Below are 27,934 nucleotides of genomic sequence, written 5' to 3' on the forward strand. Positions count from 1 at the left end.
CAATGATAGATAGTATAACATAAGTATACAGATAGTTTAGAACCTGTCTAAATCTCCCCTTTTGAGGTTGTTTCCTTTTTGTAGACATAGGAACAAAGACTCACAATGATGAGAGGGACCTGCCTTAGTTTATATGACTAGTAAGCACAAATTCTTAGCTCTGAATCCAGTTAGTTCATTTTCTTTCCATGGGTAGAGGCTGGTGGGAGGTGGAAGGAAGGTGAGTGCCCTCGGCTGTGCTGCTCTAACCGAGGAGGAGAGCGCTTCTCCAGACTGATTGCTCGCCCACACAGGCCTGTCCACCCTGCCCACCCCTGGATCAGTTGCTTGTGAGTGGAAATAAAATTGTCCTGGTATCCTTGGACTATCCCTTCCCAGCTGTCCACCACAGTGTCTGTGCAGAAGACAAGCAGGCAGGCAGGTGACTGTGTCCTCTACCCACGGATACTAACTTCCGTTACACGTTACCCCATTGAGGAGGGAAGTGTGAAGTAACCAGAGAGACTCTCAAAAGAAGGAATCGAGAAGGAGAACAGAGAAAGGCATGACTGTTGAAAAGTGTGAGGCTGTTATTTCATTTAGGACATGCAGGGAAATGGGGAAATGGTCCCAGTGGGCCATCCAGTTTTTAAAGAAAGCTTCGCAGAACGAGGTGAATAAATCCAGGATCATTTGGGTCACTGGCCAGCAACCCGAGTACTTCAGCTTCATACGTTTCTGTTTCTACAGTGCTGGGGTTTATATCCTGCTCGGAAGAAGTTATAATTAACATTGCATGTTTGTAGTTTTGTTTCCTGATGACTTTCTACAGTGGGTTAATAATAGCCATTGTGATGAGGTAATGATTCTTCCTCCAGCCTGTCCATTTATGTCATTGCTTTGTCCCCTGAATACCAGTGCCATTTTGACTTTTGCTGAAAGGGAGCTTCTCGTTTCTGTGTAATTGAGGCCGAGTCTTTGCTGTCTCAGCATTTTCACCGCCTCTAGGGAATAATAATAATACAGACTCCTTAAACTGCCACTCGATGAATTAGATTTATACACACAAAAAAATAAATAATTAAAAACAGCCACATAGGCCATGCTTTTATCCATTTGACTAAGGCCTGCACTTCTGAGGTCTCGGGCCTTTGTTTCTCTGTGAGGTGCTGTGATGTGGCTTGCCACCCTGCTGTCCCATTTCCCTCACGCCCAGTGACAGGCACTAAGTAAAGAGGAAGCCAATGGGCACAGGCTAACCAGACTCTTCTTTGGAACAGAGCTCATGTGTGACTCTTGGAGCCTGTCTCAAGGTTTGATTAATTGTCCACTTCAAATTCACTATTCATAGAGCTGAGTGTTTTAAAGAATCTACCTTATCTGGAAGATATCATCCTGAGTGAGGTAACCCAATCACAAAAGAAGTCACTTGATATGCACTCACTGGTAAGTGGATATTAGCCCAGAAACTTAGAATACCCAAGGTACAATATGCAAAACACAAGAAAATCAAGAAGAGGGAAGACCAATGGGTGGATACTTCATTCCTCCTTAGAATAGGGAACAACATACCCATGAAAAATTACAGAGACAAAGTTTCAAGCTAAGATGAAATGATGGACTACCCAAAGACTACCCGACCCGGGGATCCATCCCATAATCAGCCACCAAACCCAGACACTATTGCATATGCCAGCAAGATTTTGCTGAAGGGGCCCTGGTATAGCTGTCTCATATGATGCTATGCCAGTGTCTGGAAAATACAGAAGTGGATGTATAGGATGGAATAGGATGGAACACAGGGCCCCCAATGCAGGAGCTAGAGAAAGTACCAAAGGAGCTGAAGGGGTCTGCAACCCTATAGGTAGAAAAACAATATAAACTAACCAGTAGCCCCAGAGCTCCTGTCTCTACCTGCATATGTAGCAGAAGATGGCCTAGTCAGCCATCATTGGGAAGAGAGGCCCATTGCTCTTGCAAACTTTATATGCCCAAGAACAGGGGAATGCCAGGGCCAAGAAGTGGGAGTGGGTGGGTAGGGCAGCAGGGAAGAGGGAGAGTATAGGGGACTTATGGGATAGCATTTGAAATGTAAATGAAGAAAATATCTTATAAAAAATTAAAAAAAGAGAGAGAGAGAGAGAATCTACCTTAAGCCGGCCCTCACTTCCTAAGAGCTTATTGCTCTTTGTGGGTTTTGAGGGCAACATTTTCTTGTGAGCTGATGTGAGAAGTCAGTCTTATCCATGCAGGACTGTGTATAGAAGTCCCTAAAGATTGTCATAACCATTAGAAATTGACCAGAGAATGCAATAGGAGCAGGCGCCTTTGGAGCTTTGAGATAAGTCAAAAGTGTAAGCTTGATGTGCTTAGTGTAGAAAGGTGTGGTGTAGTGTGGAAAGTTGTATAGTGTAGAAAGCTGTGGGCACAATCTCCCGAGGGGTGAGTTAACCCACATGATTCCTTGAACAGGACCTTAGCATGGCCCTGCTAGTCTCTGTTTAGTTCTATATTTTAAAATATTGCACCATTTTGTGGAAGAACTGAGGGGTTTTTTTTAAGGTGCTAGGAGTAGATCCAGCAAACCCCTCTGAGTAATGTATCCAAAGGATTTGAAAGAGGAGATAATTGCACACCTACGTTCCAAGCAGCCTATTTCCACAGAAGCCAACACCCAGGGGCAGTCTGTGTTCATCCCTGGATGAACGGGTGGGAATTAATGTGTTTAAATACTATACAGCCTTGAAAAGGATGAGCTGATTACACAGCCCCTCATAGAGACTTACTCTAAGAAAATGGGCAATTCCAAATGATACACGCTGATTCCACACGTGAGGTTTCTGGAGGAAAATCAGAGGAAAGGTAGTTGCCAGGGTTGAGAGGAGAGGAAAGTAGGAGTTGTGGTGGAGTCTACAGAGTTTCAAGTTTTGTGAGATGAAACGGTTATACAGATCAGCTCCCAGGTAGTAACGTTGGCTCTCAGGCTTAGTACTGAGCACTAAGTTAAAATGGTCCAAAGTAGGAAGTCAGCGCTTTCCTGTACTACAATTAACAATGTGTGTATCAGTATTAGTAATAAGGAAAAATTGATTCTGGGACTACTGGCCTTCACTGCTGGTCTCCCTCTGACTTAACCATCATCATTTCCTGTGGGCTGGCTCAGATAGCCTGCACCACACCTCCTGTACCCATAATACCTGCCTTCGTTCAATCTGCTGCCACCAGGTTGGCTGGACAAGTCCTGCTTTACATTTGACATTTTCAACCGCAGACTCCAGACACTCTTTGGGAACAAGATATTATGCATATGTAGGGTTGGGGCTTTATTGGAAGGGCCAGTTCTTGCTGTGCAATCCAAGCTGGCCTCAAGCTCCAGGTCCTGAGTGTTCAGATTACAGGTAGGTGCCACATCACCCAGCTCTGAAGAAACTGTAATGACGTCTTTGGAAAGAATGTGGCTTGTGCATTATAAGGGGAAAAATAAGTGGTACTGTCTACGTTGTTATGTGTCTTATTTTTAATTTTTGAATGAATAAACATTTGTACATTTTTAGGAATAAACTTTGAGAACCTGAGCAAATAGCTCAAATATATACATATACATATGTATATATCATAATATTATATACACGCATACATTCATTTTTACCTAGTCATTTTCATTTTAAAACTGCCATTTCTGAGACTTGTCAGATGGTCTATGTTGGCTATTTCAGTATCATTGGAAAACTAGCCTGTGCATCTGTAGATGGAAAGTAGGACCCTATCATAAACCTTTTAACCATTATAAGCCTCGGTGTCATTTTTAGTTTGCTTATTTTTTATTTAAAGCAGTAAGCAGATTCAAGTGCTAGAGCCCCTGAAAACAACATTAGCAAGTCTTGGAGATTCCTGGGATGTCTGGAGTCTCTGAGGGAGCAGCAGAGGGCTGACTTCCTTCGAAGCCACTGTCACCCAGAGCCAGCCTTTCTCTGCCCTAGAATTCTGTGACAATGTGCTTCTTGTCACATGGCTTAGGCAGAGAGAGTTGGCCCTCCACGTGACAGCTCAGCACAGGCCGTTTGTACCAAAACTATGCTTGATGGGTTTTAGCGGAATCATCTGAAGGTGTGTTTACCTGGAAGGGTCAAGTTGGGAGTACCCTGGGGTTCATGGATCTCTGGTCTCATTGCACTGCCTCAGTTGAGCTACTTCGGGGTATTTGGGACTTGTATAGGACAGAATAATTTATATTAAAATCTTGAACTGTTTGATGGTATGGTTTATAACACTATAATGTGAGATAAAGCATGAAGATAACCCTTTGAATTCTTTATTTTAAAAAAGCACTTCTTGTAACTGAAGCAGATTCTTGAATGATACTGGAGTTCGTTCATTATTACTGTTCTGTGGAGTTGGGTTCCAAATTAAGACACAGTTCCAAGTTTGGAGTGTCCTCCTGCCCTCCAGACAAGGTTTCTCTGTGTGTCCCTGTCTGTCCTGGAACTCACTCTGTAGATGAGGCTAACCTCAAACTCAATGGTCTGCATGCCTCTGCCTCTCAACTGCTGGGATTAAAGGCATGCCACCACCATGCCCAGCTCTGATTGATACATTCTTACATAGAACAACTATTCGCAGGTGTCATTAGCATGGACTGACTGAAAGAGGGTACGTGGATCCATACTATTTAATCCATGTTAGGTGTGGTTTTAGCAAGTCCCATTAGCCTTTAAGTCGGTGATTCTCACCCTTCCTGATGCTGAGAGACTTGGCTGAGGTAATCTTCCTGTGCACTGGGTAAAGGTTGTCTTTATTTTTCAAATCTTGATTTCTGTGCCAGCGGAGAGCTAAGCACTGTGCAGACTTTGGTATTGTTGTTTTTTTATTAAGCATCATCTGTCTCAGTGTTTCACAAACGTTCTTCTCCATCTCCTCCTGATTGGCTTCATAAAGGGTTGTGGGCCTATACATAGGGCAAGAGAGGAAAGGTGGGGCCTCCAGGCAGAGATAGAGAGTCTGGGAAGAAATCAGCTGCTAGAGATTTGCCAGCTAGACATGGAGGAAGGAACGGGTGTCAGGGCTGAAGGAGAGATAATGAGCCACATGACAGAACATAGATTAGAATGAACTAGTTAATGAAGTTATGTGAGCTAGTTGGGAACAAGCCTCGCTATAAGACCTAAGCATTCGTAAATAAATATAAGACTCTCTGTCATTTTTGAAGCTGGTAGGTCAAGGCAGTCTAGGGATACAGTTTCTTATATTGTGGTGACCCCCCTGCCCCAGCCATAAAATTATTTTCCTGTCTACTTTATAACCAAAATTTTGCTACTGTTATAAGTTGTAATGTGTTTTCTATGGTCTATGGTCTTTCTACCATCAAAGAGGTCACAACCCCCAAGTTGAGAACCACTGCTCTAAACAAACATTTTGGCACCTCTCCTCTAGGTGCCAAAGTGACATCAAAGAAAGCCAAGTAATATAGTTATGACATTACTCAGGAAAGAAGACTACGTAGCCACTAAAATTATGTTGTATAAAAGTAGGAAGTAACTTACAACAGCTTCCCAATAGCTTTGCGCTTGCATGGATGCTCTGCATGTGCCCCTGCCTGTGCATGTGTGCTTGTGAAGTCTAGGGGCAAACTTTTGGAGTCACTTTACTCCTTCCACTGTGGGTTCCAGAGGTTGAACTGAGGCCATCAAACTTGTACAGCAAGGGCTTCTACCCAGTAAGTAACCTTTCTTCCAATCCAATAAATTGTAATTTAACACACAAACATACTAACCATTAATTAAATACATTTTCATGTCTATAAATATAATGTATGTGTCAAAAAGGAAACAGAAAGATCCACAAAGATTGTTTAACAGTGACATTTTCTCTGTTCTCAGCAGTTAAATTATATGTAGGTTTCCTTCCTCTGCTGCATACAGTTCATCTTTAAACTGATGGTTGTTTATAACTACTAGTTTTATATAATGCTCTATATAAAACACAGAGGCAATGCATACTCTTTTACTCTACAGTTCAGGCGTTTTATAAGTTCACGTGGGCTTTATTAATTAATAAGTTAGTCCAAGTTTTTAGCTTTTATACTGTGAATTGTCTCCTTTCGTTTGAACAATTCAGTGTGAACCAAGCAGATTTCTCTCCCTGTGCTACTTTAAGAGAATGATAGTTAGTGGACAGGAAGTTAGCATGATGAGCCAGCATGACATTACTTGAAGTTAGTCATGCTTTTTAAAAATGCCGTGTGCATGTGTTCCCAAGAAAGATGGATTTGCCTCCGCAGAAGACAACTCGGTTTGGTAGCCTGTGCTTTGCTTTCGCACAGTTGTTGACTGATATTAGTCCCCAAGTATTGCAAGGCCACCCCTCACCAGAGCAGGTCCATCATACATTTGGAAGCTTAGGAGGTAGCTCCTGCCAGCTCAGAATGCCCATTAGGAGCCTCAGAAATCATGCCCACACTCCCGTGTCATTGCCTGGGCCCTCTTTGCACCTTGTGGACACTGACCTTACAGTGTTGGCTACCTATGTGTTCCTTTAGTTGTTTGTGAATCTGGCTCTCCCAGGAAACAGGAGGCAAACAGCGATTCCCCTCTCCCCCGTAATAATTCCCATCTGCTAAATGCTTCCAGTGTGTCTGAAACTCTCCTCAAATGTTGCATTATGTTGGTTGATTTGAACCTCTTATTAGGAAAAGTAAATGCTGTTTTCTCCATGTGACAGGTGGAAGAGTGAAGAATTTGATTTTCAGAAGACAGAATTCTAAACTCTAGAAAATTACCCCCAAACCATATGCTGTTCTCAGTGAACTGATTTAGCAGTGCTCTTAGTTATGTTTCTGCTGTCCTAATCAAATACTGAACAGACACAACTCAGTTGGAGAGAGATTAGTTTGGGCTCACAGTTTAGAATAGCCTGTCATAGGCAGGCGCAGTGGTGGCAGCAGGTCACAGCTATAGCAGCTAAAGTATGAGACAGCCAAGAAACAGAGGACCTGTGAGGAGTATTTCACATCCAAACCATAGCACTGCATTCCTGGCCCTCAAAGACTCATGACCACTTCATAATTAATACAAACTTTATTCAGTCTACCTTCAAGAATCCCCAGAGTTAATAAGTGGAACGGTTAAAAAATTCAGGGTGAACTCTTAGCTGTGAGCCCCTGTAAAGATGGAAAACAAGCTACATTCTTACAATGTATTGTAACATGGAGCAAACACTCTCATTGATTGCAAAAGGGAAGATCAGAAGGATAGCAATGAAAGCATGACTGAAACTCATTGCTATCATCTCCAATAGTATGTAGTCTCCATTGAAATATAGGCTTCTTCCCTTCCACAGCTGTACACATCAGCTTCTTAGATCTTCTTCCCAACTTCTCTCTCCCTACTACACATTGTTTCTTTTCTTCTGTAACCTTGAGGTAAGCATCTATTACCTTGTAACTGCTACATTCTGCTTGCCTGGCAACAGCACCCTAAGTGATGAGGTCTGATGCCAGCTTGAGATGGCTGCAGTGGCGTCCAAGCACCTGCAAGCAAACCAGGGGAAATGTCTCCCTGTGCAGCCCTTTGGAATAGGCGATCTATGTGATGCTATTCTTTGCTCAGGCTTATTGCTTTTAAATCTGGGATTCTGTTTTCAGATGTCAGATTTTAAAATGAGCTTACAGTTTTATACTCTGACCTCTTTTATGAGTGGGACCACAGAGGCCCCTTGTCTTCATGGAGAGTGTGGCTTCTCTTTCTCGTCATGTATTAATCTCCTTTACAGCTGAAATTGCTTTCGCCTCCATCCTCAGCCCTGTCCACGGCTCTAGGGCACTCTGTGCTCTCAAATTGCAGATTTTTCTTTTTTCTTTTCACTATCTTGTTCCATTTTTGGTTTTGAAATCCTACTATAAACCTGTCTAAATGCAATGAACAGTGACCACACCACAGCCTGGTCACTCTGTTATCTTAAAGTATCCTCTGCCTAACAATCCCATTAGGTTTCAATTTAGCCTCACTCAGCCATTCAGGGTACAGCACAACTCAGTCACATTTACTTATCTTGTCAGTTATCTGCACTCCGATCCCTGGTTGAATTCTTGTTTTGTCTGAAAGTTCATGATGGCCGTCTGCTGTCCACATTTGGCACTCTGGCCTTGCACACTCTCAGTGGAATGTTCCTGTAAGTTTGTTCTGCTTCCAGCATCCTAGGACTCCTCCTGCATGCTTCCTGCAGACCACTTCTAACCATTTGTGAGCCATGTGGCCAGGTTTATCACAGCAATAATCTGTCTTCCCATATCAAGTTTGTATTAGTAACTGTTATGTTGCTGTGACAGGGTATCTGACTGTACTTGAGAGAGAAGAGCTTTATTTTGGCTCACAGCTCAGGCATTTACCATCTATCACGGGAAGCAATCATCTTAAGTTCAGGGTAGAGATGGCAGGAGAAACAGCCATAGTGAAAACACCGAGTCGGGGACTTTAAATAGCTTGCCTTGCTTTCTGTATTTCTTTCCTGTTTAAATAATAAAGGACTGTGTTAAGAGATTTACATTGTTTTGTATTTTGTTTTGGTTTTACACTCTTCACTAAATCAGTACCCTGGTGTTGTGACCTTGACCTAATATCTAGCTTACTTCAGTATGTTAGTTTCTTGACCTATGAAAATAGGGCGACTTATCTCAGAGTTGTGGTTTAGGCTAAATAAGTTGCTAAACAGAAAACTTGCTAAACAGAGAAGTGACACTTAGGTATAAGCACTATAAAAATAACAATTTTGAAAATACTTAAATTATATCATTTGCTATATACTGACAGTTGAAATTACTTAATGAATAAAGCTATTTGAAGTAAAATTCAACCCCCTAAGTTTGCTCAGTCCTTATGCTGTGTCCCCCCATCCCCACCCCCACCCCCAGCACTAACCACCAGTGATTGTTTGAGGTTTAGCCTTTTGGAACATTTCCTACACCAGGGAAAACTATTCTTTTTGGGGGGGGGGTCTTTTTAAAATTTTTATTAGATATTTTCTTCATTTACATTTCAAATGCTATCCCAAAAGTCCCCTATACCCTCCCCCACTCCTTGCTCCCCTACCCACCCACACCCACTTCTTGGCCTTGGCATTCCCCTGTACTGGGGCATATAAAGTTTGCTAGACCAACGGTCCTCTCTTCCCAATGATGGCCAACTAGGCTATCTTCTGCACATATGCAGCTAGAGACACGAGTTCTGGGGGTACTGATTAGTTCATATTGTTGTTCTACCTATAGGGTTGCAGACCCCTTCAGCTCTTGGGTACTTTCTCTAGCTTCTCCATTGGGGGCCCTGTGTTCCATCCTATAGATGACTGTGAGCACCCACTTCTGTATTTGCCAGGCACTGGCATAGACTTACAAGAGACAGCTATATCAGGGTTCTTTCAGCAAAATCTTGCTGGCATATGCAATAGTGTCTGGGTTTGGTGGCTGATTATGGGATGGATACCTGGGTGGGGCAGTCCCTGGATGATCCATCCTTTCGTCTTAGCTCTAAACTTTGTCTCTGCAACTCCTTCCATGAACATTTTATTCCCTATTCTAGGGAGGAATCAAGTATCCAATAGTTGGTCTTCCTTCTTGATTTTCTTGTGTTTTGGAAGTTGTATCTTGGGTATTCTAGGTTTCTGGGCTAATATCCACTTATCAGTGAGTGCATATCAAGTGACTTCTTTTGTGATTGGGTTACCTAACTCAGGATGATATCCTCCAGATGCATCCATTTGCCCAAGAATTTCATAAATTCATTGTTTTTAATAGCGGAGTAGTACTCCATTGTGTAAATATACCACATTTTCTGTATCCATTCCTCTGTTGAATGACATCTGGGTTCTTTCCAGATTCTGGCTATTATAAATAGGGCTGCTATGAACATAGTGGAGCATGTGTCCTTCTTACCGGTTGGAACATCTTCTGGGTATATGCCCAGGAGAGGTATTGCTGGATCTACCGGTAGTACTATGTCCAGTTTTCTGAGGAACCGCCAGTCTGACTATTCTTAAGCTGTCCTTTCCTAATATAATACTCACGGGGCATTGTGTTTGATGGTGTCCTGTGGGAGCATGAGAAGGGGGGAGACTGGCATCATTTCAGGTGACTGCTGGGAATTCTGTGGCTCGCACACACTGATTTGAGCATCTGCTGACTGTTGTATGTTTGTTGTTTCCTACAGGATATGATGTTTCAGCTTCTCCAAGGTCTGGACTTTTTTCATTCTCACAGAGTAGTGCATCACGATCTGAAACTGCAGAACATTCTGGTGACCAGCAGTGGACAGATAAAGCTGGCTGCATCTGTAGTTTTCAGATGGCCCTTACCTCGCTGGTGAGTGAGATCATTGTCCTGGCATTAAACGTAGTCTTCCTGTTTTAATTGACAAACTGCCCCCTTCATGCTCCTCCTGCTGTTTCTGCCCACACTTAGTCTGTGAACGGAATGTCTGTGTGCTTTTTTCACTAGCTGTGGCTAAGAGGAAAGCAAAGGCTTTGCTTACTATGCCCTCAGACACATCTGACTGGGTTTGTTATGGATGGGAACCAATCACAGAAATAGCCTGTTGGCACCTTAACCACTAGGGAGGAGTCAGTTAGACATTTCTAAATGAGTTTTGCTATAACCTGGGTTTTTATGTTGCATACATAATGTGGAAGGCACAGCTTGGGTAAGGGTAGGGCAGGCAGGAGGAGTGCCACCTGTGTTCTGTGGTATAACTTGAGAAACAGGCACACCACTGGCCCAGGCAGGCCAGATAACACACTCTTCTGAAACTGTGATGCTTCAGGGACTAGAGAAATGAACTTGACAGTGAACCTGAATGACCTGAGTGGCTATCACTTCCCAGCCCAATGGAAGCATCATGGGCCAGAGTAGAGAGGATCTGAGGCCCTGTTTTGGGAGAGAACTTGAGTCCTCCTGTTCTTTGTCTCATTCAGAACCAAGGCCATAATAAGCTTTACCATTCATTAACTCCACTTTCTCTTTATAGTCCATCTGGCTGCAGCCTACAGAATCTAAGAGGAGCACCCTGGTAGTCAGTATCAATAATTCTTTTCTTATAACCTGCTTTGTATGTAGTAAATGTGTGAGTAGCTAGAAGTGAAGGAAAGCTGCCCACAGACATAGCGAGTTAAAACTTAGGAGGAAAAAAAAATCCATCTTCAGCCTCAAAGAGGCTCTGAAACCAGACCCTGGCCTGGATGGGGGCCCTTGTTAGGAAATGTGAGGTGGTACCGTTGGCCATTGTAGTGAAGGAATGAGATGGCTGCTTCTGTTCTTGGCACATGTGCTACAAGAAGGCTGACATCTACACAGAAAAACAACAAAACCTGCTTCCCCAGGGTCCTGTAGTGTCAGCCTGGAAGGTGAAGTCCAGGAGAAGAGTCACTTAGTCAGGAAGAACGTTCAACTTACAAAACGTACTTGTGCCTCCTCCTCTTTCCCTCTGTACGCCAAGCTCAGAAATCCCATAGCCTCCAAACCCTCCATTCCTGTCACTGGATACTTAACCTCTGGAGCATTCTCTAAAATACAGTGTGCTCTTGAAATATAAATCTTACTTTGTTCAGTGTTTGTCAGTGCCTCAGAGAAGACACGGCCCAAGTGGATACTTAAAGAACAGGCCTCAGCTTCGGGTGGAGTGAGGCAAGCCCTCGGACTTTTACATAACTACACCAGAAAGGGCTTGAGTCTGGGTGCTTCCCCAATGGGAAGGGTGAGGTAGGCTTTGCGCTTCCCTAGGAAGTTACTGTGCTTGTTTTGGGAGAGGAGGCCCTGGGAAGAACCTTGAATTGGCTTTGTGATCATCTGGGAGCAGGTGAAGGAACGAATCCCTGGGCATATTAATTGGGGGGAATAGGATGAGTCATCTTCATCCCCCTAAGTTGAACACAATAACTATAAATAAAAACGGAAAACCCAGTTGAGTTTTGTTTAATATTTTTCCTTGTTAAATTTAGAGGATAGCCCAGCTTGTGAGTTACATCAGTTGACACCCCATTCTTGCTGAAAGTTGACATGTGTAAGCAGGAAAACACAGACTAATGATTTCATATCCCAAGAAAAGGACAAGGGCAAACATATATCTATTACTAGGTATATTGATGTCTAGTTTGTATTGTCTATTTTGTATTTACAATAGTGACATAATAAAAGGGAAAGACTTCATTCCAAAGAAAGATGTTTGGAATTTAATGGTAACATTAAGAGGTATGTTTTCTTTAGGGTACTGCATTTTAAACATTCCCCACTGTTACTATATTTTTCTGCTTACAGGAAAAATCCAGCTGATAAAATAATGCTTTGATTTTTACATACATGTATAAAAACAGAATCGCTGTCTTTCAGACTGAACTGATAAATTATTTTTAGTATTTGTCTTAGTCAGGGTTTCTATTCCTGCACAAATATCATGACCAAGAAGCAAGTGGGGGAGGAAAGGGTTTATTTGGCTTACACTTCCATACTGCTGTTCATCACCAAAGAAGTCAGGACTGGAACTCAAGCAGGTCAGAAAGCAGGAGCTGATGCAGAGGCCATGGAGGGATGTTCTTTATTGGCTTGCCTCCCCTGGCTTGCTCAGCCTGCTCTCTTATAGAACCAAGACTACCAGCCCAGAGATGGTCCCACCCACAAGGGGCCTTTCCCCCTTGATCACTAATTGAGAAAATGCCTTACAGTTGGATCTCATGGAGGCATTTCCCCAACTGAAGCTCCTTTCTCTGTGATAACTCCAGCTGTGTCAAGTTGACACAAAACTAGCCAGTACAGTCTTCCTTTAATAGGCTGCACTCCACTACCTAGAAATACCCATTTTACACTAGGTTATGTCACACAAGGAAATGGAAAGCCACGTAATTTGCAGACTGGTAAGAGATTTGCAAGTTAACTGGCCTGAGACCACCATCTTAACTGCTGTGAAAAGCGTGTATATTGCTCATTGCCAAGGCTTGACCTATAGTCTTTCCTGAGACCCTTCAGAAACTGACTGTTCTTTCCTTGGCGTTATTTTCTATCTTGTTGGTAGTTATGTGGGGCTTTTATTTATAAAGCAGCAGTGAGTCATTTGAAGTGAGATACTCAGTCTTGCTCCACCTGGATGTTCTCCTGGGCATTGAAGAAAGACTTTTTAATGAATAAGTTAAGACATGCCAACATGTAGACACATACATTTGAGTCATTAGAAAAATCAGGAAAGAATTGCTTATACATTTAATGGTTTCAGTATTCCACATCGCTCCTCGCTGGTACTAAAGCCAAACCTTCAAATGCCCAAGCTCATCCTGTATCGCTGTGTTGACTGAGCCCTAGACTGGAATCTCTGAGCAAAAAAAGTTATATGCCATAGCTTGGTCTTACGTGAGAACTGAAGATGGCTCGAGCTCAGGTCTTGCATTTACGGTAATCTTCTTTGCTGAACAGTCACCTGGCTGAATCAAACGTTTTGTCCTGAACAGAGAACAGAAGGACAGATAGGAATATTGTACCTCTCCTTACTAAAGGACATTATTTCTAACTCATTGTATTTTGATATCAGCAAACTTTAGAAGAGGTTTTATATTCTTCTAAGATAATTAACATCTTCCAAATAAAAGAATAGAAGAGTTATTAGACAGCTTTTCCTATTTTCTTCACCTGTCTCTGTTTGACTAGTTTTGTTTGTTTGTTTGTTTTGTTTTGTTTTGTTTTGTTTTGTTTTAACAATAGCTTGTACTCTTAGAGCTTTGTAAAAAGCTTTACACATTTTCACATGTGACTTTCCTCCAAAGCCCTTTCTCTGAGTCCATCCATATCTAACGGTCATACAATCCTGAAAACATTTTCCCATGTAAAAATCACCAAAGACAGTTGCAAACCTTGTAAGGCTGTTGTTAAACACATAAAATAGTACAGGAAAAAATTAAGGGGATTTTTAATGGCACTAATAAAATTCTGAAGGTTTAGTACTGCCAGTCTGACACTTCAAACTGCTTACACTGCCCTGAGCCAGCTGAGCCAGGGCAATAGGGGTGGGGGTGGGGGGGTGCACACACAAGTGTGTGCGTGCATGTATGTGCATATGTTCCTGTCTCTGTGTTGTTAGCACTTGGTAAACAGTGAAGAAACTATTCAATTTCAGACAACAGCTTTTATATGCTTAAGGGAGGAAAGGAAATAGAGTTCTGGCTTTCAGTCAACAATTCCCAGTCACCTCCTCTGTGCCAGGCTCTGTCCACCACCTTAGAGGTGATGCTGAACTCAAGTGGACAGGGTGTCTGCTCTCAGAGCTTACAAGCAGAATTGGGAAGTAGATCTGAGCACAATAGTGGTGGGAAGCAATGTGCCTTTAGAAACAGCAAAATACAATCGAGGAAGAATTTCCCATTCTGTGGAGTCACATGACCCATGGATCTACTGGGGCTGGAGCTAGAGAAGCCCACACTGGTCACCTGTGCAAGGGTGTGGGATGTCTACAAAGGTCACAGCATCGTCCTTCCAGAACCTGTCTGCATTCAGCTCCACTGGATGTGTGTGCATCAAGTCATCTGCACTTGTTTTCTGTGTGTGTGCCTGGAATAAATTCCTTGCGTGACACCCAGTTGGCACGCTCAAGTGACAAAGTGAAGTAGGACCAGAAGTTGAAGAACAATGTCATCTTTTACACGAGAAAATAAATTCTTTATGTTTGTTTTCCTCTCTGTGTATGTTGTATTTACTATGGAGACCTGGCAGGGATTGAGCCTCAGCCCGGCAGCTGAGCAGCTCCCACAGAAGCCTACGGAGGCTGCCAGTGCATACCGAATGAATCAAATCCAGCATTACATGAGTATCATGGAAAAACCCCAAAGTCCTGTTGTCTCAGCACCTCGGCAAAAGTTCAGGACACACCTCTGAAGCAGGAAAGGCTCCTGGAACGCCCTCCGGTCTCAACATCTCGCCATGACACAAGCAGGACTATTTGTTAATACTCGCAGTTGCCAGTACATATCTCATAGCTAACAATGGGGTGTTTGTGTGGGTTTCGTTTCCACTTTGACCAGTGAGGGAAGTGGAGTACAATGGGAGCAGTGCAGAGCTGGGAAGAGGACACGTTTTCTTTAGGATTCCCAGGGCTGTGTACGTGGAAAATGCCAGGGCCAAAACAAGCACGAGGCCTTGTCCAGATCCCTCTGTTGCTCATTCTCGGTGGTAATAAAACTCGGCTGAGTCGCTGTCTGACTCTGCTCACAGTCACGGCGGCCATCAATGGCCACTGTATGAGTTTCTCCCATGTACAAAAGAGAATGAGTTCTGCACTGTACAGAAAACCGCTGTAGGTGGCTGTGCCTGTTACACCAGCCCTGCTGGCGAGGTGAATCCATGACTGTCTGCTTGTCCATATCAGATAGGCGTTCATTTGCCCACCTAAGGCCAGATCCTTCATAAGTGGTGACTGTTATGAATTAGTCCAGACAAAAATAGGTGAGCTGTGAAGCTTCTGCCTGGGGAATATTTTACTCAAGGGAAAGGATTGGCTTCCTTTCAAGTCCTCTGTACAAGTCTGGCCAGCATACCCCATCTAGGGATGGTGTGCATAGAGACTGCTTGTCTCCTGGCTTTTTATGTCTTGTCATAAACATTGTATATGGTGTCACTAGATCTCAGAAGCCTGAGATCAGACTCAACTGTAAAGACAGCACGTGTGAAAGTTGTGGAGACCAGGTGCTTTAGTGAGGCCTTGCAAGCCGTGGATCCCGGGGCTCCAGAAGATGACAGAATATCCCTGTCTCTTACCTTTAGCATTCCTATGGGAATACACTCCAGTGCCATGTCAGGCACTGAGTGATCCGAAACTTTGTCATAGGGCAACTTCGTCTTCCCAAGCTTCCCTCACCGGAAGGTGTTATTTCCAAACCCAGACTGTGAGGCGTGGTCCTTAGAATATAATGTAAAACAATGTTTCTGTAACTAGGATTTTTGTGTCCTCTTTAATTCTTTGGCTATATGAACTTCTTGTTTGCTGCTGTCACAACCACTGTGTGAGGCAGGGGGAGGTAGCCGTACCTTCATTTTGTCTGCGCTTTAGTAATCTCATAGCATAACTCAAGATATGTTAATGAAATTTTGTAGCATTTGGCTTAAGTGTTCTGAGTCATTCAGTTCATGTTTTACACAAAGTGAGTAAATCCGTGAGGCCTGATTCACCAATACCTAAATAGTGAGTTCCAGCTCCCAGCTTGTTTGTACGTTTGTTTACAGGGGGGGAGGGCTACCTACTTCTCTCTCCTCATCGCCAGCCATAGACATCACTTTATGCGACTAATTATCTAATACCATGAAATGTTTCATTGTCCTTTGAGCTCGATTCCCAACTCCCTATTTTCACAATAAGTGGATGGGTACATTTCCAGCCCCTCCCCACTGCACAGCCTGCTGCATCTCCGCCTCAGTTGTGAGCACCTAGACCTCCCCTGCACAGCCTGCTGCATCAAGGCCTCTGTTGTGAGCACCTAGACAAAAATTCAGTCAAATCATCTCACTCTCCTTTGTCCCTTCTGATCATAACTTGAGCCTCTTGAGCCCCAGCAGAGGAACGTTTCTATTAGGAATGTCTGTCTGGATGTCCTTTAACCTTCAGATTTTGTTCATGATCACACACCCCCTCCCCACCCCCCTCACCCCAGCAACTTGGACACTTACACTTCCTGTATGATGCGACTTTATTTAAAGATTGAGATTTCTCGAGGCCTCTGGTGAAACCACGATATCTCAAGGAAAGGTTGATGATGCCTCCTTCATCGTAGGTCACTTGACTTGATCCACGAGGGTACTTGAGAAGGTCAGAGGTATTGTTTCTCTCTCTACAGGTCTCGCCAAAAGTCAAGGCCCATTTTCTAAATGATGATGCTATGATACTGGATTTCCAGTATCTGACCTCTGACCTGACCACTATTTTCTCAAGTCCATTTCTCAGTGATGTCCTTGGCTGAGCCCACCCTCTTATTTACCCCAGGGTTTAGCTCTCCTTTCTTTAGGGTTTAACATGGTGGGTGAGTGGTACTGTAGCTGGGCCTGGTGTCTGCCAGGGTGCTGATGGCCTTTAGATCTCGCATAACTATGAAGGTTAGACTTGACAGTTGGCTGTGGAGGACTAGCCTGCCTTCTCATCTTGGGAAAATGAAAGAAGGGGAACGTGTAGGCAAATTTACTTTAGTACTGCTCATGTGTTTATTCTAAAGGCTTGGCAGAGTCTAAAATGGGGCTGAAAATTTAACAGCTCAACCATAAAAAAAATCCCAAAACAAGGAATAAGGAGCTCTACGGCTTCTAGGTTTGGATAGCAGCATAAAATTCCAGATTTATCTTCTGCCATTTGATTTTTTTTTTTCATTTTTAAAACTACTTGTTTTTCTTTTTTTTTTCCCACCCACCTCTGTTTTTGATTAATTGCATCATAAAGGTTACCCGTGCTCTGCAGTGTGAGGTCGTGTCTTTTTCAAGTACTTGGTGGATATACTTGAGTTGGTCCAACTCATGGTAGCATTAAATACTGTCTGTACCTTGTGAAGGCCGGGTGGTTTCAGGGAGGTAGGGACTGCACATGGGTATCTGTTCTTGTGGGAAAGCATGCTTCAGTGGCTTACTGGCACTGAGTCTGGAATGTGGCATTTAAAAGTACCTTTTTGCAGTGGGAAAGAATCCTGTCAAGAATAAACAGTCTGACCTTTTTAAATGGGCCAAAGTCTGTCTATAATCTAGTTCCAGAAAACTAGCTTTTACTAGTTTAGAGAAAGCAGATCAGTGGGGGAACGACACAACTGGAACCTTTGTAAAGGAAAGAAAATGTTGCTATCAAGAATGTAAAGTGGAATTTTAAACTGACAGGCCTCATTTGCACTCTTGAAAATGTCTTTACCTGGCTATAAACTCCCCAACTACTGAAGAGTGGGTGGAAGATTGGACCTCGGTTGGCCAGAAAAGCAGGTTTTCTTTTTCCTGGAAAGACAGGACTGGCTTACAGAAGGGAAACTGTGGGACTGGACATGCAGTGTGGACCATTGTGGGAAAACAGCAAGCTCAAATTGCCAGTGCCTCCAAAGTACCCACAAATCCCTGCTCTCTGAGTTCTCCCCAAACACATTCGCACACCTTGTGATCTGCCCATCCCAACACTGTGATATTTGTGTCCCCAAGCTATTAGACACACACCCCATCTCCAGCACATTGCTTCCCCCTCCTCAGCCTAATGAACTGGTCCTGAAGACTGTTCCTCACCTGTCTGAAGTGGGCCTGACTCGGGACCACTGAGTGTGGCCTCTCCTACCCGCTTTTGATTTTCCTGTATGAATGGGTCCCATCTGTTTAGCCTTTGTCCTGATTCGCTAGCATTGTGAAATCCGTTTCAGCGCTCAGCACACTGCACAAGCCCGTGGCAGTTGCTCAGTGAACGTTTGTAGAACGCCTGTGATGAAATAAGAGGTTTGTGTGTAGAGCAGATGGAAGAGGCTGAGGTTTGGAAAGACCTTCCAGTAGGCCCTCGCTTCCCTGAAAGGCGCTCCTATGCCTCTTACCTGTAGCATTGGATCCCAGCATGCTGCCTTAATGCTTGTTGCTAAAATCCAGTATTTAGATTTAAGCTGTGTCACAGAAAATTAAAGTTTTCTTGATTACACAGATACATGTCTGGTTGGATTGTCACAGACCATACTTAGATCTTGGTGAACTATTTCTAATCATAATCACTTCTGTCACAAAATGAAAAATTATTCAGTATTGTTTTAAGTTGGGAGACTTTTTAATGGAGTTAGAGTCAAGATCAAATCTTATCTTATGTTCTAATGTAAATATAAACTTTAAAACTTGTGAGCCCATGTGGATGCGCACGCACGTGTGTATGCACACACACACACACACACACACACACACACACTCACTCACACCAGTGCTAGAGGTAGAACTCAGATTTCACACTTGACAAGTATTCTACCCAGCACACACGCCCCGAAACACTTAACTTTAAATGAAGTATTTTACCAGAAGACTTCTGGAGATTTTTTTTTTCACAATATCTAAGATTTAAGGGCTGGACAATGGTTCAGCAGTTTGCGGAGCGATCGTTGCTCTTCTGGAGGCTCAGACGTCTGTCTGCAACGCGGGTTCCAGGGAATCCAATGCTCTCTTCAGGTCTCCATGGGCAATGGGATGCATGCAGGCAAAACACCCATACACTTAAAATGAAAAATTAAGGGGAAAATACATTTAAAATATAACTTAACAAACTGAAACACATTTTCTTAAGCTCCGTGATTATAAATGACATGCCACTTGTGTTGAGTCAGGACAGTCTGCATGTTGAGGGCTCAGACAGTTCCTCGGGATTGGTGGCAAGTGCCTTAGATCACTGATCAGTGGTTGGGTCAGATCCTGCTTTAAAACTCTTGTGTTCCTTTAATCGGTATTTTTAACCTGCATTCTTTTTTAATTGGTAGAGTTCTTTTTGAGGGTTCAGTGTTCCAGATGGGTCACTGTCAGTGTGATGAATAAACCTCCATTCCTTTTTCTGTTTGAACAAAGCTCAAATAGGTGGGCTTGGGGCTAGGAGAGTTTATGATATACACACAGGCCACTTGTTTGCTCCTTTAGCATTTCTTACTTACCTTTTTGTATTAGACTTAGCCATTTTTCCACACCAAGAATCCAGTCTATGTGTCCTTTGTCTTACCTTCACTGTGCAAATGTTTGTAATGCTGCTACCTAGTTTCTTGGGATGAGCATTTGAAGGCGCATTCTCTCTCTCTCTCTCTCTCTCTCTCTCTCTCTCTCTCTCTCTCTCTCTCTCTCTCTCCCTCTCAGCAAACTCCTTTGAACTGTTCTCTTACCTCACTACTTTGGTGAAGCCATAAAAATAGTATTACCAAGACTGGATGAAGCTGGGGCCCATTTGAGAATTCAGTGTTCTCCAAGTGGATCCAGCTTCGCGTCCCTCCTCTCCTGTAACCGAATGCCTGTGGGCTCTGCTTCATCTCTTCCAGGTATCTCTGTGCACCTCCTTTGTGTCTGCCCACTCATCAAGCATCCACAATGTACTGAAGAAAGTCAGTCTGGTATCTACAGCCCTGGCTGTCAATTGTCTGCAGAGGCATCTGCATCTTCTGTCTTGCCCCAGGATCCCCTGTGAGCCTCCCTGAGCTTCAGCCCTCATTCCCACTTACTCCCTCAGATCTCTGCCAGTTGATGCTTGGCATCAGAAGCATCACCTGCTCACTACCTCACCAGCTCACTGGGTGCCACTCTCAGTGGCTAATCCCCATGTGTTCTCCCTTCATGGACACGGTCACTGGTGATCACCAAACCTGAGATGCTCAGATTTTTTAAGATATTGTTAAGATATGTATGTTTACAGGTACAGAATAATAAATACAATGTTTCCTAAATAGTGGGCATTAATTTCTCAACATAACAAAGAAGTCTGGAGATAGGTAATTCTACAGCTGGTGTAACTGGATCAGTGGTGTCACCTTGGATATTATAATCAAATTCTGAAGAAAACAAAGCCTTCTTAATTGCTCAGTGTATTGATTATGTCTTCCCTCATAGCCTCAAGATAGCTGCTGTATTTCAGTTATGGCGTCTCTGTACTACAGGGCTCTAAGCAGGATCTGAAACAGTAGGGGGCAGGGGCGGGGGTGGGGGTGGGGGTGGGGGTGGGGGATAAGTGAATTTTGCTACCTTTGTTCAGAAAAGATAGTCTTCCAGAAACTCACTTCAGACGTTAATTTGGGTTTCATCACCCAGAACCAACATACCTCTGCCCAGCCCAGTCACACTATAGAAACTGTGCCCAGCCCAGTCACACTATAGAAACCTGAATAAAATCAGATTATCCTAGGCAGGAAATGCGGATGGCTGCTGGTACATACCAATGAGGAGCCCTTCACTCCCAAAGCCATAGTGCCTCTGTGTGGGCAGAAACTTTTGTTATTGCTTCCTCTCCACAGCATGGATCAATGGATCATTCAGTGATTTTTTTTAATATAACAACACATCATTTACTTTATTCTGTAACTGTTTCACAGATGTTGAAAGCTTAGGTCGAAGATGAAGGCATTCTACACCAGCCTGAGCTGATTTCCTTAGATTCTTCATTAGCCATAGTAATCAGCAAACCTCTGCTGAGCTTGAAATACCCTACGCGTGTTTTACAGGTGGTGCCATCACACGGAAATTCAGCCTGATGCATAGAAATGAAGGCTGGGTTTTAAAAAGGCAGGAGGTTTTTTGAAATGTGAAATGGAAACAATCTGATCATATATCATGGTATATGTGTGTGGTGTATGGAATTCTCAAAGAATAGGGGTTTTCTTTCATTGCTGGCAGGGAGGTTTGCATGAACATTGCTTTTAATTGTTTGTTGTTTTCTGCTATTGCTTTTGTTCTGAGACAAGGTTTCATCTATGACTGTAGCCTTGACCTGCCTGAAACTCAATATATAGACCAGGTTGCCCTGAAATTCACAGAGATCTGCCTGTCCCTGCCTCCCAAATGCTGGAGTTAAAGGCCTGTGCTGCTGCTATACCCCATGTGAAAGCTGTTATAAGACACATTTGTGTTAAAGGGTGAGGTGGAGAGAGAGAGAGAGAGAGAGAGAGAGAGAGAGAGAGAGAGAGAGAGAGAGAGAGAGAGAGAGAGAGAGAGAGAGACTGGATATAAAGAGGAGCTCAGGAGGGAAAAATGTGCCTTTAACTCAGGTAGGCATCTTTGGTCCTAACTCTCGTTAAATCATGCTGTTTCTGGAAACCAGGTAGACAAATGTGATCTTTGCTGTTTCACTAGCAGTATGCTAACTACACCTCATAATTTCCCCTGATAAATCAGCATTCCCATTGAAAAGGAAATGCTATTTTATGTCAAGAATCTGTATAACGTCTCTCACTAGTTGCACACTTGAGAATTGTTCTACTGGTTTAGTATTAAAGGGACTACCAAAAATTAGTTTTGCACTTGCAAACAAATCTTAATATTTGTTTTAATAATTATTTAGTGTTGGTGTGGGACTTCCAGAGGTCAGAGGACAACTTAAAGAAGTGCCGTTTTTTCTTTCCACTATGTGCATCCTAGAAGTCAAAGTGAGGTCTTCTGGCTTAACAGCAGGTGCTTTAGCTACTGTGCCATCTCAGGGAAAGGGGCTCAGGGCTCTTTTTCACAATCTATCCCTCCCCTGCTTGAAGACTTAAATAACTGTTACTTTAATTTATTGGGTTTAAAGTAACATGATTATGTTGTGTTTAATTAGATACCTTGCTGTTTCTCTCTCTCGTTTTTTAATCCCCATAATCCAGTTTTTGCTAAAGTTGACAAATTATTATTATAAGTGCCTTTAAAGATTGAATTCTGACATAGCTAAATTAATGACAGATCAACAAGAGAGGTTGTGTAGAATCTGAATGTAATTTGTCAAGTCGAGCATCGAACTTTTTATACATAAGAATGACAAGAAACCAGGCGAGATACATCTGCCAAGTTACAGTGACACAAAATATAAGGAATGTATACATCAAAAGAAGGTGGGGACCAGGCCACTGCCACTAAGAAAGGAGCCAGGTGTAATGCTAGTCTATTGTTAAGCCCACCACCAGGGGTTCTTAGTAAATGCCTGATTTATGCTGTCTCTTTGGGCCTAGTGAAGAAACCTGTCTCAGGGGGATTCCCTTACTCTTTCATGGTAAACCCACCTATTCGATAGGCCATTGTAAATTCCCTTGTCTGGGTAAGACTGGCTATTGTCTCAAGTAAACACTCTGCAGACCAGCCCTGAGCTATTCCGGCTCCGTTCTTTGTTCCTTATTAGTTTCACTGTCTCTACTAGAAGTAAATTTAAATGTTACTGAATAGATAACCTTCTCACTTGAATTCCTACTGAATTCCAAGTTTTCAAGGATTTTCTAGGATGTTGGAACACTGACAAAGGCTTAGCTATGTCAGAATTCAATCTTTAAAGGCACTTATAATAAAATAATACTAAAAGAAAGCACGTGGATCCATACACCAGACCAACGCGGGGATAGGGTTTGAGTATACGGGTTATGAGGATGCCTGGTTCCAGGAGGTTAAGTTTCCTTGAAACTCTTTGCTTCGTGAATGCTTTCAGGCCTCTCGGCCTGCCAAGAAGACTTCATTGGAGCGTGTATAGCAAGACACCCTGCCTCAGTAACGAAAATGGAAAGCCATCTAGGAAGACACCCAAAGTCAAAAATCAGGCCTAAACACACACACACACATAAATACACATATGTTTTGTGTTTACAAAACATACCTGCATACACACATGCAGGAAAAAGGGTTACTTTCTGCAATCCAAAAGAACACTTTAGTCTTCTGTGTGCAATCAATTGTCTTGTGTTCTAGAGATCACATTCTCTTGGGAATAAGTGGTAGTTAATACTGAGAAAAGTGTGTTTCCCAAATAGATTAAAGTCTTCTTTGGTATATAAATGACTCACTAAACCATGGATAAGGAGTTTAATGTCACAAATAGCATAGATTTCTTAAGATGTGTCGCATAAGAACTCTCCCAGCTACTAGATCTGTAAAGAATATCATTGAAAGAAATTCCTGAGGCTCTCAGCCCAGCCTTTATGTAACCTGCACTGTCTTGTTGAGCTTTACTAAGTCGCTGAGGAATGCCCCATCTACAAAGAGGTTGGTACCTAAACCAACACCTCCTGTTTGGTCTGCCGTTCTAAAGTTCTAAAGCGGTGTGTGTGTCATTTCATACAGTTGCGTGCTCTCATTCAGTCTTTGACAGCATTATCTTGGTGTTACTCTTACCTACCTAGTACCCAGGTCTGTATTTCTGTTAAAGTGCAGTACCATCTTTGGAAACAAAGCCATGCTCTCTCGCTTTTCTTAGAATCAAGATGGAGGTGTGGGGTGTGGCTTGGTCACATGAGCTGTGCTGTATAGAAATGTAATTCAGGAGCTTATACAATGTAACCTGACTGGGGTCCCGCTTTCTTTTCTTTGCTTTCTTTTTTTTGTTTGTTTGTTTTTGTTTTTTGTTTGTTTGTTTGTTTTTGTTTTTCGAGACAGGGTTTCTCTGTATAGCCCTGGCTGTCCTGGAACTTACTTTGTAGACCAGGCTGGCCTCAAACTCAGAAATCCGCCTGCCTCTGCCTCCCAAGTGCTGGGATTAAAGGCGTGTGCCACCACCACCCAGCGTGGAGTCCCGTTTTCTTTGGACACTTCCAACTCTGAATTCCCTCTTACCTCTTAGGGGCCCTCATTCAGCCTTAGTGCTCAAGTTAAATTTCATGTAACTTTCTTTTTAATGTTACCCAAAGTTCTTTGAGATTGGGAATGCTCTGGCCTGTGTTGCTAAGCCTGTGAAACACTTGTGAATTCAAAGCCTGTTAAACAGCTAGTTACTTGTTGTTCACAACATCCCTTACTCTTCTTCTCTTAGTGCTACAGGATATCATAGAAGAAACATCACTGCTAGTCAGAAGGTCTAATGACTGTGTTTGTCATATGTGAATATAACAGAATATACTCATGAAATAATGAAGTTTTCATATAAAAAGAAGCCAAGAGAATTTATAGCCAGGACTTTTTAATATTGGGAATACTTCAAAAAGAAAGAAAACAATTCTAAAAGGAATACCTAAGATACAAGAAAGAGTTATGGGTACATAACTGGATAAATGTCTAAATAGGTCATTAATCACAATAAATAAAAATGGAAAATATCACCATTTAAAGGGCAAAGAATATGAGATTATATTTTAAAAACCTTATTGAAAACCAGCTCTGTACATTTTCTTGAAACTGATCCTTTGCTGATAGGAGATATAAAATTGTGCTGTTCTTTGAGATTTTGGCATTAACCCATGCCATTTAACATATATGTAGTATGGAAACCCTCCCTTTCCATGTCTGGTTACATGCTTCAGAAAAGTTACTGCAGGTGTGCACTAGGATTCATGTTAGACCAGTAACAGCAGCAATATTTGCAACAGCCCCAAACACGAACAGATATGGGAAAAAATGGCATCTGGGCATTAAAGCTCTGAGTGTACTGGGGGGGGGTAGGGGGCACAAAAATTACAGCATATATCAGGAATATTCAGCTAGCGATGTGCAGATGTGGTAGTGCAAGGGAAACGAAGCCAGACTGAGCTTGCTTTGTTGGCTAAGAGAGGCCCTCTGTAAGATTCTTTTTAGCTGTGCACATTTTGTCTTCATTTGTACAGTACTACCTTTCTTACTGTGTGGAGAAACTCAGTTCCAGCTGGTTGGGCCTAATAATTCTATGGCAATAATTAAAGCACATGAACAACTGTGTTGTTAGCTGCATAGAAGTGGCTACAAGCTCAGCATCAGCGGGAGCCATCTTGGATCCAGGAATCCACTGAAAGTAGTCTGCACAGGTGACAGTGTGCAATACAGAAGATAACAGCTTCTGGGACAGGCGGGAACCACAGAGCTTCTGAGGCAGTCCCTTTCTCGGGCTCCAGACATCCGGGCACCTTCCCTGCCAGAAGCTAGGTGTCTGCCCGGCCCGGGAGGGCTTTGCCTCAGCATCAGCAGGAGCCATCTTGGATCTGGGACTCCACTGAAAGTATCTGCACAGGTGAGAGTGTGCACTACAGAAGCTATCAGCTTCTGGGACAGGCCAAAGCAACACAGCTTCTTGGACAGGTCCTGTTTTGGGCCTTCATCTTCAGCCAGGAGGGAGGTCTGAACACCAGATATCTGTGCACCTTCCCTGAAAGAGGAGAGCTTGCCTGCACAGAGTACTCTGACCACTAAAACTCAGAGGAGAGAACTAGTCTCCCAGGTCTGCTGACAGAGGCTAACAGAATCACCAGAGGAACAAGCTCTAACAAGAGACAACTATAACAACTAACTCCAGAGATTACCAGATGGCGAAAGGTAAACATAAGAATCTTACTAAGAGAAACCAAGACCACTCACCATCATCAGAACCCAGCAATCCCACTTCGCCCAGTCCAGTGCACCCCAACACACCCAAAAAGCAAGACCTGGATTTAAAAGCATATCTCATGATGATGGTAGAGGACATCAAGAAAAACTTTAATAACTCACTTAAAGAAATACAGGAGAACACTGCTAAACAGGTAGAAGACCTTAAAGAGGAAGCACAAAAATCTCTTAAAGAATTTCAGGAAAACACAACCAAACAGGTGATGGAATTGAATAAAACCATGCAAGACCTAAAAAGAGGTAGACACAATAAAGAAAACCAAAAGTGAGGCAACACTGGAGATAGAAACCCTAGGAAAGAAATCTGGAACCATAGATGCGAATATCAGCAACAGAATACAAGAGATGGAAGAGAGAATCTCAGGTGCAGAAGATTCCATAGAGAACATCGGCAGAACAATCAAAGAAAATTCAAAATGCAAAAAGATCCTAACTCAAAACATCCAGGAAAGCCAGGACACAATGAGAAGACCAAACCTATGGATAATAGGAGTAGATGAGAATGAAGATTTTCAACTCAAAGGGCCAGCAAATATCTTCAACAAAATTATAGAAGATAACTTCCTAAACCTAAAGAAAGAGATGCCCATGAACATACAAGAAGCCTACACAACTCCAAATAAACTGGACCAGAAAAGAAATTCCTCCCTACACATAATAATCAGAACAACAAATGCAGTAAACAAAGAGAGAATATTAAAAGCAGTCATGGAAAAAGGTCAAGTAACATATAAAGGCAAGCCTATCAGAATTACACCAAATTTTTCACCAGAGACTATGAAAGCCAGAAGAGCCTGGACAGATGTTATACAGAAACTAAGAGAACACAAATGCCAGCCCAGGCTACTATACCCAGCCAAACTTTCAATTATCTTAGATGGAGAAATGAAAGTATTCCACGACAAAACCAAGTTCACACATTATCTTTCCATGAATCCCGCCCTTCAAAGGATAATAACAGAAAAAAAAACCAATTCAAGGGAGGAAACCATGTCCTAGAAAAAGCAAGAAGGTAATCCCTCAACAAATGTAAAAGAAGACAGCCACAAGAACAGAATGCCAACTTTATAATAGGAAGCAACAAAAATAATAGGAAGCAACAATTACTTTTCCTTAATATCTCTTAATATCAATGGACTCAACTCCCTAATTAAAAGACATACACTAACAGACTGGCTACACAAACAGGACCCAACATTTTGCTGCTTACAGGAAACTCATCTCAGGGAAAAAGATAGACACTACCTCAGAATGAAAGGATGGAAAACAATTTTCCAAGCAAATGGTCTGAAGAAACAAGCTGGAGTAGCCATCCTAATATCTAATAAAATCAACTTCCAACCCAAAGTTATCAAAAAAGACAAGGAGGGGGACTTCATATTCATCAAAGGTAAAATCTTCAAAGAGGAACTCTCAATTCTGAATATCTATGCTCCAAATACAAGGGCAGCCACATTCATTAAAGAAACTTAGTAAAGCTCAAACACACATTGCACCTCACACAATAATAGTGGGAGATTTCAACACACCACTTTCACCAATGGAAATAGTCAAACTCAGGGTGGAAATGAACCAAGTGGAAACAAGAAGAACTATTCAAAGAATCAACCAAATGAGAAGCTGGTTCTTTGAGAAAATCAACAAGATAGATAAACCCTTAGCCAGACTCACTAGAGGGCACAGGGACAGCATTCTAATTAACAAAATCAGAAATAAAAAGGGAGACATAACAACAGATCCTGAAGAAATCCAAAACACCATCAGATCCTTCTACAAATGGCTATACTCAACAAAATTGGAGAACCTGGATGAAATGGACAAGTTTCTAGACAGATACCAGGTACCAAAGTTAAACCAAGACCAGGTTAATGATCTAAACAGTCCCATATCCCCTAAAGAAATAGAAGCAGTCATTAATAGTCTCCCAACCAAAAAAAGCCTAGGACCAGATGGGTTTAGTGCAGAGTTCTATCA

At 42.6% G+C, this 27,934-nt stretch overlaps 1 long non-coding RNA gene across 1 annotated transcript in view; it reads left to right on the forward strand.

Moving 5' to 3' along the window:
• The window catches only part of LOC147001086 (uncharacterized), a 63,672-nt gene extending 43,367 nt beyond the window's left edge, over positions 1-20,305 (forward strand). Inside the window, exons 4-5 of the long non-coding RNA XR_015045097.1 lie at positions 10,176-10,327; positions 19,990-20,305. This is a non-coding gene — a long non-coding RNA (uncharacterized LOC147001086). The remainder of the gene's footprint in view (positions 1-10,175; positions 10,328-19,989) is intronic.
• Positions 20,306-27,934: the final 7,629 nt, after the last annotated feature.

Source organism: Mus caroli, unplaced genomic scaffold, assembly GCF_978045245.1.
Source record: "Mus caroli unplaced genomic scaffold, Mus_caroli_1 scaffold_14, whole genome shotgun sequence".
Classification (NCBI taxonomy): domain Eukaryota; kingdom Metazoa; phylum Chordata; class Mammalia; order Rodentia; family Muridae; genus Mus; species Mus caroli.